Here is a 15,281-nt window from a genome sequence, read left to right as displayed (position 1 = left end):
TGGCCTTGAGCACCTGTGGTTTGATTTCATCTTTATTTTGCAGTACTTCTAAGTAACTAGCAGAATTTCAGCTGGGGGAAATGACATTTTTTTTTTTTTTTAATTAATTTATTTATTTATTTATTTAGTGTGTGTGGCCAGCTCAGCACAGCAGGGGGCGGGGCTGGCTGGCATGTGGTGCTGGGGGATTGAACCGCGGTCGCTGCATTTTTTGCTTAGCTTGTTCTAAGTAGGTGCTTTAGACCACTGAGCCATCTCACCAGCCCCGGAAATGACATTTTAAGAGATTTTTTGAACCAAGGTATAATTTCTATATGGTAAAATGTATCTTTTAAATACACAGCCTTATGGGTTTTGATGAAAACATATGCCTGTGAAGCCACCACAAGCAGCACAATAGGACAATAGAACTGTGCATCTCCCTGCCCCCCCCCCCGGATTTTTTCATATTTCTTTCTTTTTTTTTTTTTTTTTTTAGGAACTGGGGATTGAACTCAGGCCCTTGTGCTTTCTAGGGAAGTGCTTATTCTACTGAGCCATCTCCCCGGCCCTCATACCTCTTCAAAAATCACTCCTTCCCAAGCTGGGTATGGTGGTGCACGCCTATTATCCCAGCACTTGGGAGGCTGAGGCAGGAGGATGGCAGTGAGTTCAAGGCTAGTCTAGTCTACATAAGCAAGTTTAAAGCCGGCCTGACCTATATAGAAAGATTCTATCTTGGGCGGTGGGGGGAAGAAAGAAAAAAATCACTTCTTCCCTAGCCCAAGTCCTAACCCAGAAGGTATCTATCCCTGTGTTTTGCCTTTTCCAAAACATCCTCTAAGCAGACTCAAATGGTGTGGTGGTTAATTGCAGTCAACAATTCAGCTGAATGGATAAACACCCAGGGAATTAGTAAAGCATGTTGCTGGGGGAGGGAGTGTGCTTCCAGAAATGATTGAATCGCCAAGACTGACTTCATCAGTAGATTAATCCATGGTGAGGTCATACTCTGATGGTGTTATTGGGAGGCGATGGAGACTTAGGTGAGGGTTAGAGGATGAAAATGCTCTTCGGGGGTAAGGCCTTGGGGACTCTGATCGGATGTTTCCTTTCTCGCTGTATTTCCTGGCTGCCACAAGGTGGGTGCCTTCCCTCCATCACACCTTTCTGCCATGTTTCTGAGTCAGCTGACCATGGACTGAACCCTCTGAAACTGTGAGCCAAAATAAACCTCCCCTCATTTAAATTGTGCACATGAACCTCCCTCTCCTATGGGACAGTCACTGGTACACTCACAGAGAACCTCAACATTGGCTTCACTGCCAATCAGCACAATGCATCTGAAGGGGGCTGCATGAATTGAAAGCTTGTTTCTTCATGGCTGTGCATTATCCCATGGTGTGGTTGTGGCACAGTTCATTCATTCCCTGGGTACAGGACATATGGGTCATCTCCAGTTAGGAAAACTGACCAAAGCTGTGAAAACATTCAAATATGTGCTTTTGTGGGAATATACGCTGACTTTTTTTTTTTTTTTTTTTTTTTTTTTGTATCAGAGATCGAATTCAGGACCTTGCGCTTGCCTGGCAGGCACTTATGCTGCTGAGCTACCTCCCTAATGCAAGACATAGAAGTGAGCCTGCTCAGTTGTCAGGTGGTACAGTCCAGAAGAGCTGTACCATTCTGCACGTCTACCAGCAATGTAGGAGAAGCAGCTGCTTTGCAGACCCACCAGCCTTAGGTGCTGCCAGACTTTAAATTTATTCTAACCATTCCAGTAGACAGTAATGTTGAAAATGGCTCATTATGAGCCAGGAATGGTGACACACACATACAGCCCCAGCACTCTGGGAAGCTGAGATGGGAGAATCACAGGCTGGAGCCCAGCAATTTAGTGAGGTCCTGCTTCCCCAAAAAACTTATTATGTAATTTTTGACACATAATTTTATGGGTTAAATTGTAATCCCAGAAAGAATTACACTGGAGCTTTAAGTTCTAGTGTTTAAGAGTGTGATGTTAGTTGGAAACAGACTCTTTAGAGAGATAAATAACAAGTTATTGGGATGGTACTAATCCAATGTGACTGGTATCCTTATATAAAATGGGTAATCTGGAAAAAATTAAAAAAAAAAAACCTGGACATACAGGGAAGTCCACTTAGAAGGAAGTTAATGTGAAGAGATCAGTGCACACCCAGGAACGTGCCAGGACAGATTCTCTCTCTCCCTGTCAGCAGGTACCTATCACATGACCAAGGCCTTGACTCAGGGCTGCTGGTCTTCAGAATCGTGGTCTTCAGGCTCCTGTGGCTGAAGCTCCGTGGTCTACGTCATCCTGTCACAGGTGCCAGGGCCCCCTGACAACAACACAGGTGATGCAGCTATACAGTCTGAATCCTTCTAATGCAAGAGCATAACTGTCCCCCATGTTCCAATCTTAGAACCAAGGAGCAAGGTGTGATCAAAACACACAGTGAAAATTGTAAAATGTAATTTGTAACTGTAAAAGACACAGTTACATGAGCTCCTCTCAAAATCCCCCTTGCTTCAAACACATGCATCCCATCATTCTTGCCACTTTCTGAAGCAGTTCTGGAGGTCCTCTTTCATGTTTTTATGAGGTATGATAAAAAAAAAGTATAGTGACTGCTGTGCCATCCACCAGAAAGGGAAGCTTGTAGAAAGGATAAGTGTGTCCTCATCCACCTTATTCACTGGATCTAGCACTGTGTGACTTCTGAATTGTCCCCCAAGTCAAAATGACTATGAAATGGAAATGTTTTGAATCAGTTCGGGTCATCTAGGCAGCCACGACAGCACATTAAGGACAGTGCACGATAATGTGAATGTAGTACCACCTTTATAGTGCGCACTTACATGGTAAGTTGAGTAGGGCGTGGTGGCACACACCAGTAATCCAGCACTTTGAGAGGCTGAGGCAGGAGGATCACAAGTTTGAGCTGAACCTGGGCTATTTAGCAAGATCCTGTTTCAAAACCAAAAAGGCTGAGGATTTGAAGCTCCTGAGTTCAATTCTCAGTAACACACACACACACACACATTGTATGCGATGTAAGTTTTGCCATTTTTTAAAAATCAATGCCAAGAATGATTATTGTATGCTTCCTATGTATTAGACACCTTGCTTCAGCATTTTGCGCACGTCTCATCTGAGTCTCAGAGACTCTTCCCTAGGTAGTATTATTATTTTTTGTGGATTTGGAGGTGAACTCTGACAGGACTGTCATTTGCCAAAATGGCACAGAGTCTAAAGCCCTTGCTAATGAGTGTCACAGTCCTCTGCTAATGAGTCGATGTGAACGAGTCCAGTGAACAGCAGGCGCTCTCCAAGGTAGGGAGCCAGGTTTAGTTAGACACTCCTATAATCCCACAGCTCTGGAAGGCTGAGGCAGGAAGATCGCAAATTGGAACCCAGTTTGGGCAATTCAGAGACCTGTCACAAACTTTAAAAATAAAAAGAAATAAAAATAGCTTTGTAGCTCAGTACAAAGACAGGTTCAATGCCCATACAAGGGGGGGGGGCCTAGGGGCGAGGTGGAGGGACTACAGTTCAAGGTAAACCAGACCCTAGAATCAATCTGCAGGGCAGATATCGCTCTCAGCTCTCTTGCCCCGCCCCCACAGGAAGGATTTACGTCGTGGATTGGCTGCTGTAGAAGAGGCGTGGCTCCTGCTGGTCGGTAGGCGTGGCCGATCTCTGGCCGTAAATACCGCGCCACATGGCAGCGATGGGCAGGGACAAGGCAGTGTGCAGAGAGCGCAGGCGCATCACCTCCCCCCCTCCCTTGGCTCCTGCCACGACTTCTCGCGAGAAGATAGTGGGGGCGGGGCTCTGGCGCCGGGGGCGGGGGCACGCTTCAGGAGGGTGAGTTAGTCGCAAGGCGGCTTGCCATTGGGTTCGCCGCCGAGGAATTCGGCGCCAGGACGCGGGTGAGGCTGGAAGCGTGGGGCGCGCCGGGGTCTCGCGGGCAGGCACGGGGAGTTTCGACCAGGCGAAGGAGCGCAGGTCGGTCCCCTGACCCGGGATGGGCAGGTCCAGCGTGTCCTCCCGCTGGCCCGCTGTGTGACCTTGGCCCGGCGCGCACCCTCTCTGAGCCCTCTCCTCACGGGGAGCCCAGGCCAGCAGGGTGCGTGGAAGTGAGTGTGCGGCCGCCGTCACCTCTCGTCGTCTCTGTGGCATACTGGGCACCCTGCCCTACACGGTGGATGGTATCAGTTTTGTTCTTTGGGTACTTGGTCCTTAGGCAGCGCAATTGGTAACGGTTTCTAGACGACAAAGATGCTGCAGTATCCCCAGGATCCGTTGCAGGAGGCTCGCTGTCCTAGGTCGATTTGCTGCCCGGGGGCCAGGACTGTCACCAAGCAGGGACTTCCCGGGTCCCACACCTTGTCCGGGTCTGTTGGGCGTCTTTCTGCCGCTGACGGCGGCTTCCCCTTTGCTGATCACGGCCAGGAGCTGTTCTACGCCTGCTCACAGGCAGAGCGAGGAAGAGCATCACTTAAATGACCCTGTGCTCCCAAAGCAGCATCCTGCCTCTTGGGCGAAAGGAAGCCATGCATTAGTGGCTAACAGTAGGATCTATCTTCTCTCTTGGGCTCTTGGCCACCAAGACATCGCTGGCAAACCCTTGGCTCAGGCAGAAGTTCTGTCTGGCGGAGAGCACAACAAGCTGTAGTGTTTTCATAATTATTAAATTATTTATTTTATAATCCAGTGCTGGAGAGACTCGGAAGGCCGGGATGAATAAGAATGTGACCACAGGCGGGGAGGATGCGTGTCTCCGGCGGGGCTGCTGGTCCCCGCCCCGCCCCCACCTCAGGGCTTGGGTTAGCCCTCTGCAAAGTGTGGCATTGAGAATGTGAAGTATTGTCTGGGTGAAAGGAGAGAATAGAGGGCTAATTAGAAAACAGCAATGTGAAGTCCACTACTGTCAGCCTGGTGCAATGGTGAGGTGCTTAGTTTCCCAGCAGATGAGTTGGTAGGACTTCAGGGCATGTTTGCAGCCGGCAGTAAGGATTCAATGTTGCTGGTGCCCCCCTGCTTCTGCCGCTCCGCACACATTGTTGGACCTTTCATTGTGCATAAGATCCAGGCTGTGTTGGATGCCTTGCTCTGGGCAGCTCTTGGTGAGCCTGGCATGGGCAAGTTGGATGTTAGCAAACTGTGGAGAGATGGAGCAGCTACGCCTGGCTCTGGGAGTTTTCCACCATGGGGAGGGTGTAGAAATTGGGCGCCAAGGGTTAGCCGTGTTTGGGGAAGACATTCCAGGGGGAGGGACAGAGTCCTGTGTGGGAGATGTTAAGCTGGGGATTGGGTGGAAAGATAGATTTCTGACTGTGAGAGGCCTGGCACGCACGCTGCATTGGGGAGTCTGAATTTTATGTTTTTGAGGTTTGGGGAACAATTGAGGCTTGGAATTAAACCTGTGTTTCAGACAAACAAATAATACCAGGGGAGGGGGAGGTGCGTTTAGGGTCTGCAGATGCAGACCACCTTGAGCAGATAGCGCTGTGGCTGTGGGTTTAGAACGGTGGCCAAGAGAGCAGGAAGGCCGAGGAACTGAGGAGGACAAATGCTGGTCCTGCGGTGGTGCAGCTTTTGGGAGTGGTGAGGGAATGGCTGGGGAACCCAGAGTTCTCAGGTGGGCACCAGGGCAGTGCTGGGCCCTGCTCTGCAGCTTGTCAGGGGGGCAGGGGAGGGGAGGGTGAAAGCACAGCTGATTTTCAGACTTGTAGAATTCAGGGTACTTGTAAGGTCCAGGTTAGAACCCTAGGGTACAGCAGCACAAAGGGTGGAGGACAGAAGAAAAGTTGTTGTGTGGGTAACTGTAGACATGCAAGTCATTGTCCTTAATGCAAGATTATCAAGGCTGATTCTCTTCTGGAGAAGTCCGGGGCTGAAGGTGCTGTGGGCAAGAGGCTGGCTGTTGGTAACAGTTAAACAAATGCAACTGGTGTGCCATTTTAAAACAACTCATATCTGTAGTTTCAAGTTTTAAATTCTCTTTAGAAAGTAGCTGAGTTTCACACCTGCTTGATGGCTGCATTTAGGGTTGGTGGCTTTCTAGTCTCCGGCCCACAGATGTGCCCGAAGATAACTGGCCCCGCCACTACTACTTGCTTCTGGTAACAAGGAGGAGTTTTCTGTAACTCTTTAGAAACTTTCAACAGATTTCAGACCAGCATGGGAAACACCAGGCACTGCTGAGAGTGGGGATGGCAGCGGCTGCTGTTCAGACCAGGAAGGTGCAGCGCAGAGCCTTTCGGCCCCAGTGCCAAGCATAGACCTCAGGCTTAGGGCTTCTGAGGAGCCCAAGAGAAGAGACTTGAAAATAACAACACAGGGGATCATAATTGAAAGCTCCTTGGTGTGCAGGGCACTGAGTCCTTTTATCCCTCGTGCCTTGAATATGAATAGATAATGGCCCTGTTATGGAAGCCAGACCAGGCCCCACGCTCAGAGGGGAGCATGAAGGCTCAGGTGGGAGGCCCGAGAAGGACGGACAAGGACAGCATGGCGCTCTGAAGAAGAGGAGCAAGGCCCGGAGAAGCGTGAGAGCTTGCAGACATGGAGATGTAACAGCAGAAATAAGAAAGCCAGTCTGCAGATGACAGATGAAGTTAGGGGACCCCCTCAGACAGTGGAACAGAATAGCAAGGAGATGGAAAGTGAGAGAGAGAGAGAAAAAAAAGATCAGGAGGTCAGCAGATTAGTAGTAAGAACTCTAACAAGAAAGAATAAAGAAAAATGGCACAAAATCATCTATAAAATGTCCTAAAGCCCAAACTTTTGGGTTGAAGGGCCGCACAGTGGCCAGCAAGAAGGATGAAAACACAGGTGACCACTACTCTCCTGGGCTCCTCAGTTCCCAGTTTTAGTTTTAAAAGTGTGGGCAGGGGCTGGGGAGATGGCTCAGTGGAATAAGCGCTTCCCTGGCAAGTGCAAGGGCCTGAGTTCAATCCCCGGTTCCACCAAAAAAAAAAAGTGTGGGCAGAGCAGAGCTGGGTGTGGTAGCACAGGCCTATAATCCCAGCACTCAGGAGGCTGAAGCAGGAGGATCGCCTGAGTCTGAGGCCAATCTGGGCTACATAGTGATTTAAGGACCTCCTGAACTACATAGCATGACACTGTTTCAACAACCAATACTACTACTACTAATACTACTAATAATAAATTTTTAAAAACTAAACACCTGGGGGCTTGGGAGATAGCTCAGTAGAATAAGTGCTTGCCTGGCAAGCACAAGGGCCTGAGTTCAATCCTCAGTTCCACAAAAAAAAAAAAAAAAAACCTAAACATCAGGGCAATGAGGGAGGCTGTGATTTAGGCAGAGACTATTGGAGTTGAGCAAGGAAAGAATTTATTTGAAGGTGCATATGACAGTGCCATAAGCTGGCAATGAGAGTTAGCTGCTAATCCTAGTACTTGGAAAGCTGAGGCAGGAGAATCACTGAGTTTGAAGCCAGCTGGGTATATAGTGAGTTCAAGGTGAGTCTGAGTTACACAGCGAGATCCTGTTTCAAAAAAAACAAGCCGCATGTATGCCCATTCCAAGGCACTGTTATGAAATTTCAGAACTTGGACAAAAGACTGAAATTGCAGCTTCTAGGGAAGAAATAAAACAGCTCACAGTGATCATAGGCCAAGAAGCAGTCTTAGAAGCAGCAGACCCAAACACTAGAACATCATTGCTTTTAAAATTCTGAAGAGAAACATTGTCACCCTTGAGCTCCACACTCAAGCACGGGAGGTAGAATAGGGTCATTCCCACCTCCCACTCCCAGGCTTCCCTCTTAAGCTTTAAAGATGCGACTGGTGACCTGAGGGGGTAAGCCTGGGAGGGGGCAGCCTGGCCCTGGGAGGTCCCCACATGAGCCACATGTAGGCTCCTTGGAGGGATTTGGGAGAAGATGAAATTATAACAGGACACCTGATGCTTGGAACATCTGCAGCGGAGATGGAGACAGTTGGCAGCATTGGGGCTGGATTAGTGCTAAGTGCACAGAAAACAAAGCAGGCGAAGACACAGGCTGTTATTAAATCCCTGGAAAATAAACTGTTGTGCGGGAAAAGAAAAAAATAATTATAGCGTACTCGTAGGCTCAGCCATGAATAGTCTCTCCACCGCGATGATAATGTGTGTAAACACGAACTGTGGCTCTAATTGGAATCATGATATGCTGTGAGGGGACAGTGTAGAGAGGGGATGCTGAGGGGAGGAAGTGGCTACGATCTCACATGCCGCCGTGAGGGGACACAGGTCCCCCAAATGGAAAAGCTGAACAACAGCTCTAGAGGTGCAGGAAGTGCATGGGGAAGAGGCAGGGACTGCCACCTCTTCAAGTGAACTCCCAGGAATGGTTTAATCCTTAATGGATGAATGCAGGGAGTTGCTACAAATAGGAACAGAGTCTGGAGTCTGCGAGGAGCCTCGCTCCCCCTTGCAGAAGGAGCCATGGCCCCCTCCTTTTGTGGTCGGTTGGGATCTCAGGGCCTTCCTCTGCAGGGAGTTCACTTGTTCTCACTTCCTCTTGTTATCATCGGCTTTGTTCTCCGCATCCTGTCTCCTGGCGGCGGTCACTTGTCAGAGATTCCGTGCTTTCTTTAGCCATTTTTTGTTTCGATTTTCTTTTTTCATAAGGGGATTTTTTTTTTTTTCAATTACTTTTTAAGTTTTTTTTTAAATCAGTGCACGTTTGCAGTTCAAAATGATCACATTCCTCATGGGGAGTGGTGTGTGGACATCACACATCATAACACTTACTCCATTGCCTTCCCTTTCCTCATCCTGCCATTTCTTAATCCCCTTTCCATTTTGTTAACCATCTGTCCCCCTGGTTCCTCTTACCTATCTTTTAGTTTGCTTTTAATTTATACTTTGGGTTTTTCATTTAAGAAAAACTGTGCATGGGGCTGGGGAGATGGCTCAGTAGAATAAGTGCTTCCCTGGCAAGCGCAAGGGCCTGAGTTCAATCCCTGGTTCCGCAAAAAAAAAAAAAAAAACAACCGTGTAATATTTAATCTTCTGCGTCTGGTTTATTTTACTTAATATTATGATTTCCATGTGCATCCATTTTCCTACAAATGACTGAAGTTTATCCTTTTATGGCAGAGTAGCACTCCACTGTGTGTGAATACCACCTTTTCTTTAACTGTTCATATGCATTTCTTATGGATTCTCCAGTTTCTTAGATTACAAGTTTTCGGATTGGTTGCTGATAATAATTTTGGCAGCGTCTGTTGTGATTTAGCCTTTTTCTTTTTTACTGCATTGATTTGGGTATTTGCTTTTCTTTTTTTGTTTGTTTAGTTTTATTAAGATTGGCTCAGGATTTATCTGCTTTGTTTATTCTGTCAAAGAATCAGCTCTTACATCATTGATTCTTTACTTTTTTTTTAAATGTCTTTAGTACACGGTCTACAAGGTTTCACTGCACAGATCGGACTAGGACTCGTAGTGATCCTCCTGTTTTCAGCCTCCCAAATGCTGAGATGACAGGCACATGCCACCACGCCCAGTCTCAGTCTTAGTCGCCATCTCAGCGCACCCCGGGGTCAGGGCTGGCACAGTGAAGTATCAAACCCTGTCTCCGTGCCTGCCTAAGCAGGCACTTTAGTCCACTGAGCTGTCTGGCCGGCCCTGATCTTTCTTTCCAGTACTAGCTATCTAGTCGCTTTTCTCATTATTGAGATAAAGTTCCCAGCACCCAAAGTTAAAGGAGCAAAGGCTTACATGGTTCACAGTTTGCAGAGGTTTCAGTCCATAGTTGGCTGGCTCTGACTGTGACATGGCAGAGGGGCATCACAGAGGAGAAGCAGTCCACAGCAAGCAGGCAGGCCAGAGCACATTAGCCCTTTGTCTGTCCCCTATATTATTCTATGCAGGCTACCAGCCCTCAGGTGGGTGTACCACTCACACCCTTAATCCTAGCCAGAACTATGCCAGACCAACCAGTGGACTGATTTACTAACCACACATCCTTACTCTCTTAAATCTAGTCACCTCTGAAACCCCCCCCCCATGACTGCATCAGGCTTGGAGGGGACATCTAGACACAAGCCATAACACTAGCTTTGGATTGGGATTATTATTTATTTGGCTTTGTTCTGCTTTTCTGATGTGGGTGTTCACAGCTATAAGCTTCTTTCCTAAGACTGCTTTCATTGTGTCCCATAGGTTCTTGCATGTTGTATTGGTATCATCATTTGATTCTGGGAACTGATTTTTTTTTTTTTTTTTTTTTTTGTACTGAGGGTGGAACTCAGGACCTTGCACTTGCCAAGCAGATACTTATGCTGCTGAGCTATCCCTCCGGCCCCAGGAACTGATTTCTTCCTTGATCTATTGCGTATTCGGTAGTATACTGTTTAATTTCCATGTAGGTGCATGATTTCTATGGTTTCGTTGGCCATTGATTTCTAGCTTTATTGCACTATAATCTGATGATATGTATGCAGTAATTTTAATTCTCTTGTATTTACTTATGTGTGGTTTATGGGCTAATATATGGCCTGTTTTGGAGAAAGTTCCATGTGCTGCTGAGACGCATGTATATTCTGTTGTTGGGTAGAACGCTGTACATGCCTATAAAGTCCATTTGTTTGCAGTTGTGGTTTGATTTTGATTTTTTTTTTTTGGTCTAATATATCTATTTGTTTATCTAATTTATCTATAGTGGAGTATTGAGGTCCCCAATTAGTTTTGTATTGATGTTTATCTGATCTTTTATGTTCAGTCTTTTATGAAGTTGGGTATACACTGGTGTTCAGTACATTTATGTTTAAAACTGTTACCTCTTACTGTTGAGTTGTTCCTTTAATCAATGTGTAGTGCCTTCTTTGCCCCTTGTAATCAGTTTTGGCTTGAAGTCCCGTTATCTGAAAATAGGATAGCTACTCCTGCTTTTGGGGGGCTCCTGTTGCTTGGAATATTGTTGTCTGTCCTTTGGCTTTTAGTCAGTAAATTTCTTTTTGGATTAAATGTGTTCATTTTGTACACTATACTGCTGGGCTTTGGTTTTTGATCCAGTCTGCCAATGTATGTCTTTTGATTGGAGAGTTATTACTGAAAAGTGTTGACTTTTTCCTTTCATCATATTACTTTCCTATTGCTGATCCCGTCCCGTTGTTTGTTTTGACAGAATTTCACAATAGAATTCTTTTTTAAAAAATAATTTTATTGAGAAAGAAATAGCAATGAGACAGTTTCAAAACAGGTTAGTAGGACAATTTCTATAATTAATCACTATGGAATTCAAGCTAGCCTTGAACTCACTATGTTCAATTCATAGGCTGACCTCGAACTCATGGCAGTACCCCTGCCTCAGCCTCATGAATTCTGGGAAGGATTCTTTTTCTTTTTTCTTTTTCTTTTTTTTTTTTTTTTTGGCTGGTTCAAGCTGCCTTAAGGGTGGGTCTAGTGTCACATGTGGAGCTGGGGATCGAACCACAGTCCCCTGCGTCTGACTGAGTTTGCCCAAGCAGGCGCTTTAAACAACTGAGCTAACATGCAAGCCCCAGCCTCCCAAATGCCGGGATTACAGGCATCTGCTACCATGCCTGGCTTTGATTCCTTTTCTTAGGATTTTAATTTTTAATTTTTTTATTTTTTTCAGAACCGGGAATTGAACTCACACCCTTGCGCTTGCCAGGCAAGTGCTTATTCTACTGAGCCATCTCCCCGGCCCCAGGATTTTTAAACATAACCCCAAGTAGAGGATAATATTGAGCCTCTCAGCCTTCCACCCAGCATCAGTCCTATTTGTGTGCTTTCATTAGGCACCTGTTGAGCGCCTACTGTGACAACCTGTCTCCTAAAATTTCTGCGAAGTGCTTGTGATGACAGTAAGCAGACAGTGACCAAATCTGAGTAAGAACCAATGCTCTGAGGAGGCAGCAGGGTATGGAGACCAAGAATGGAGTACAGAGGTCCAGCAAGGAGTGCTTGCCCCAGTGCGCAGCTGCTGAACAGATGGACCGTTGACTGGGGTCAGCAGGGGCAAAGGGATGAGACTGATGGAGTCCTGGTCATGGAAGGCAGGGGACACATGTGATTGAAGGATTTGGGGAAGAAATATGCCAGGATCTGGCTTTTACCAGAAAAACTGTGACTCTGGAGTTAGTTGTAGGGAAATCCAGAAGGCAGAAGCAGGAAGAGGTTTGCCAGCCATTGTAACATGCAGGTAAGAGCAGATGGTGGCTCAACCAGGGTGAGCACATGGGGAGATGGAGGACGGATAGCCCAGGAGAGAACAGGGTGGCACCCCACGCATGCATCTAAACTGGACATGGTGACATGTGTTTTTTTTTTCCTTTGCATAGTTTATTTGAATTGACTTACCTTTTAGAAGCCAGTTACCTTTTGGAGTGTTGAGTGGCATATAGAAGATGTGTCAGACATGATCACTGGCCTGGGAAGGTGGGGCTGGTGGTGTGCACTTGGTCCCTGGCCACTTGGAAAATGCTGCCCAGGACTTCAGAGACTGGGGAAGAGAGAGCCAACATGTTCTGTGCCCTCCACCCAGCTCTGCAGGGGAATCAGTACACTTCAGAGGCCAAGCTTGGGGCCAGCTTTCATTCAAGTCTTCTGGAACATACGATCATTTTCTGTTCTCATTAGTGTGACCATTTATCACTTACATTTATTCATATATCTGTCACCTTTAGTTTTCAGGTTTAATTGAAAACAGATGAAGCAATTTTTAAAGCAAATAAACCGTAGTCCTGGTGATACCAAGTGAAAGCCTGTCTTACAGTAGGGGTTTTAATGAGCACACCATGTAAATGCAGAGCTGGGCATTTACACGCTGACACCAGTAATAGGAACTTTCCAAATTTTTTTGACTACAGTGATGGGAACTGCAGTGAAATATTTGCTTTGTAGAATGTTTGTTAAGCTGGAAAAACAGTAAGCAGAAGCAGTAAGTACTTTCTGGTCTTTGCCAGTAGCATAAATAAATAAAACTTGAAAGATTCTTAAGACTTCCTAATGAAGGTCCTGTCTGTTGATTTAATGCTCAAGAGCTTGGTTGTTTGGAAATGAAGGAGCTAATTCTTTCAGAAATAAAGGTAGTAAAAATCTAGTAAATCCCTTATTTCTGTATAAGTCTATGCTGGAGAGGCCGGAAGAGCAGCGTGGTTGGGAAGGTGGACTCTCAAACCTTCAAACACTAGCTCAAAGCACTTGCTAGCTACAGAGACTTGGGCAAGTCATCTGTATTTTTTTTTTTTTTGCCCTAATTCTATCACAATTAGTATGACAGTGAAATTAATATTTGCAAACATCTTAGAACAAACATCTTTATTATTTTTGTTGGTACTGAAAATTGAACCCAGGGTGTCATGCATGCTAGTCAGGGTCTCTACCACTGAGATAGACCCCAAACTCCATTGTTTTTGTTTTTTTTTTTTTAATTTATTTATTTATTTTGTGTGTGTGTGGCCAGCTCAGCCCACCAGGGGGCGGGGCCGGCTGGCATGTGGTGCTGGGGGATTGAACTGTGGTCCCTTTGCTTTTGTTAAGCTTGTTCTAAGTAGGTGCTTTAGACCACTGAGCCATCTCACCAGCCCTGCTTTCAAGAATTTATAGTTGGTGTTTGTGTTTAGGGGAGTGGCCTATTATGAATGAATTGTGTGTGTGTTGTAAGATTTAGGATAGAGGTTTGCTCTTTCCTATATAGACATCCTATTGCTTCAGCACCATTGTTGAAGTATTTATCAACTCTGTTAAACATAAATTAGCCACTCATATAACTGAGAGATTACTGGCAGTCTAAGATTTGCATATTCTGCTATTTTGTTGTTTCTTTTTGTATGAGTCCATGGATGGGTGTGTTTATTGTGGAGTGTTGGTTGGTCCACATATATAACACATTAATTCTTTTTTCATCTCCATCTCCTCATCTCCTTCCTCCTCTTGATCCACTTCTCATTTGCAAAAGATCTATCTCCTTGGTTCCTGTTGCCCATCTTTTACTTTGCTCTTTAATTTATATGTGCCAAGGGCTTCTCACATAAGAGAAACCATGCAGTATTTAAGCTTGTATGTTTGATTTATTGCATATCATACTTTGGTGGTCATTTTGAACTGATGCCCAGCATTACTCTTGACTAAATTGAGTACTTCCCAAGAGCTGAATTGTTTTTTGTTTTTTAGTTTGAGACAGGGTCTTGATAAATTTCCCAGCTGGGCTTGAACTTGGGATCCTCCTGCTTCAACTTCTCAAGTTGCTAGGATTACAGATTTGTGCCACTGTGCCTAGTGTATTTTTTATATCATCTTTTTTGGGCTTTTTAAAAGTCTCAGCATTAAAAAAAAAAAGTCTGTCCTATATGTAGAAAAGTTCCCAGCAGCCTACCAATTACAAAATAGATAATAAACAATGGATATTCATGCTGTAAAATACTACTCAGCAATAAGCAAAGGAATTGTCTACTGATATAAGCAACAGCCTAGATGAATCTCAGGAGCACTGCACTAAGAAAAGCAACACATGAAAGTCTACATACTGCAAAATCTGCTTATATTCTGGAAGCAGAGTGGGCCTTGCCTGGAGCTGTGTGTAGTGCAGGTGATGAGGGAACTTTTAGAAGTGTTGCAGATGTCCTGTATCTTAACTGTAGCATATGCTTGCCAAAGCTCACCCAACTGTCTGTTTAGCAAGAACCAGGATTTTACGTGTAAATCATACCTCAGGGAACATGATAGGAACAAAAAAATAAAAAAGAAAGAAAAAAAGAAAGTAAGTGAGTAAGTAAATAGAGGTGCCAGAGTGACTTGGTCAGGAAAGAATGACCATTCCACAAACTGTGCAGGGACACCTGGCACCTGTGTGGAAAACAGTGGTCCCCTGGTGCTCCCTGGCAGGCAGGCTGACTCTCCACACTGGCTTCCTTCTCCCAGGCCATATGCCTCGCTTGCTTCCAGTTCTCAGCGCTCACCGTGACATCTGTCTACACTGTACACGACACACACAAAATTTCTGGTTCAAATGACAAGGATGTGTTTGTACTAGGGAACTTGCATGTGTGTATGAAAACACTGATCATAAAGAATTGGCTCATATGACTTTGGAGGCTGTGTGGTCCAGACCCAGAAGAATGATGATGCTGGAATGGACCAACGTTCCCACTCCTAATCATCCAGGCCCCAAGGGTGCCCTTCTTGTCATGTGTGTTTCACTTCAAGGGGGCTGGACAAGGCTGCTCACATTTGGGACCTGCTTTCTTCTTCTTCTTCTTCTTCTTCTTCTTCTTCTTCTTCTTCTTCTTCTTCTTC

The 15,281-nt window shown here is 45.7% G+C and overlaps 1 protein-coding gene across 3 annotated transcripts in view; it reads left to right on the top strand.

Annotated features, from left to right (window-relative positions):
• The first annotated feature begins 3,861 nt into the window (after nucleotides 1–3,861).
• Chst12 (carbohydrate sulfotransferase 12) overlaps nucleotides 3,862–15,281 on the top strand; it is a 30,107-nt gene continuing 18,687 nt past the window's right edge. Inside the window, exon 1 of one of the 3 annotated variants that reach the window (XM_023713518.1) lies at nucleotides 3,862–3,933. The gene's annotated coding sequence lies outside the window, so the exon portion shown is untranslated. Of the gene's footprint in view, nucleotides 3,934–3,976; nucleotides 4,010–12,167; nucleotides 12,187–15,281 lie in introns of those variants that run through there. The other 2 variants (XM_023713519.1, XM_023713520.1) reach the window with 2 other exon arrangements.

This window comes from Octodon degus, unplaced genomic scaffold (assembly GCF_000260255.1).
Source record: "Octodon degus isolate 3935 unplaced genomic scaffold, OctDeg1.0 scaffold00031, whole genome shotgun sequence".
Lineage (NCBI taxonomy): Eukaryota > Metazoa > Chordata > Mammalia > Rodentia > Octodontidae > Octodon > Octodon degus.
Note: the sequence above shows the minus strand (reverse complement) of the source record. Positions and strands in the feature narration are given on the sequence as shown.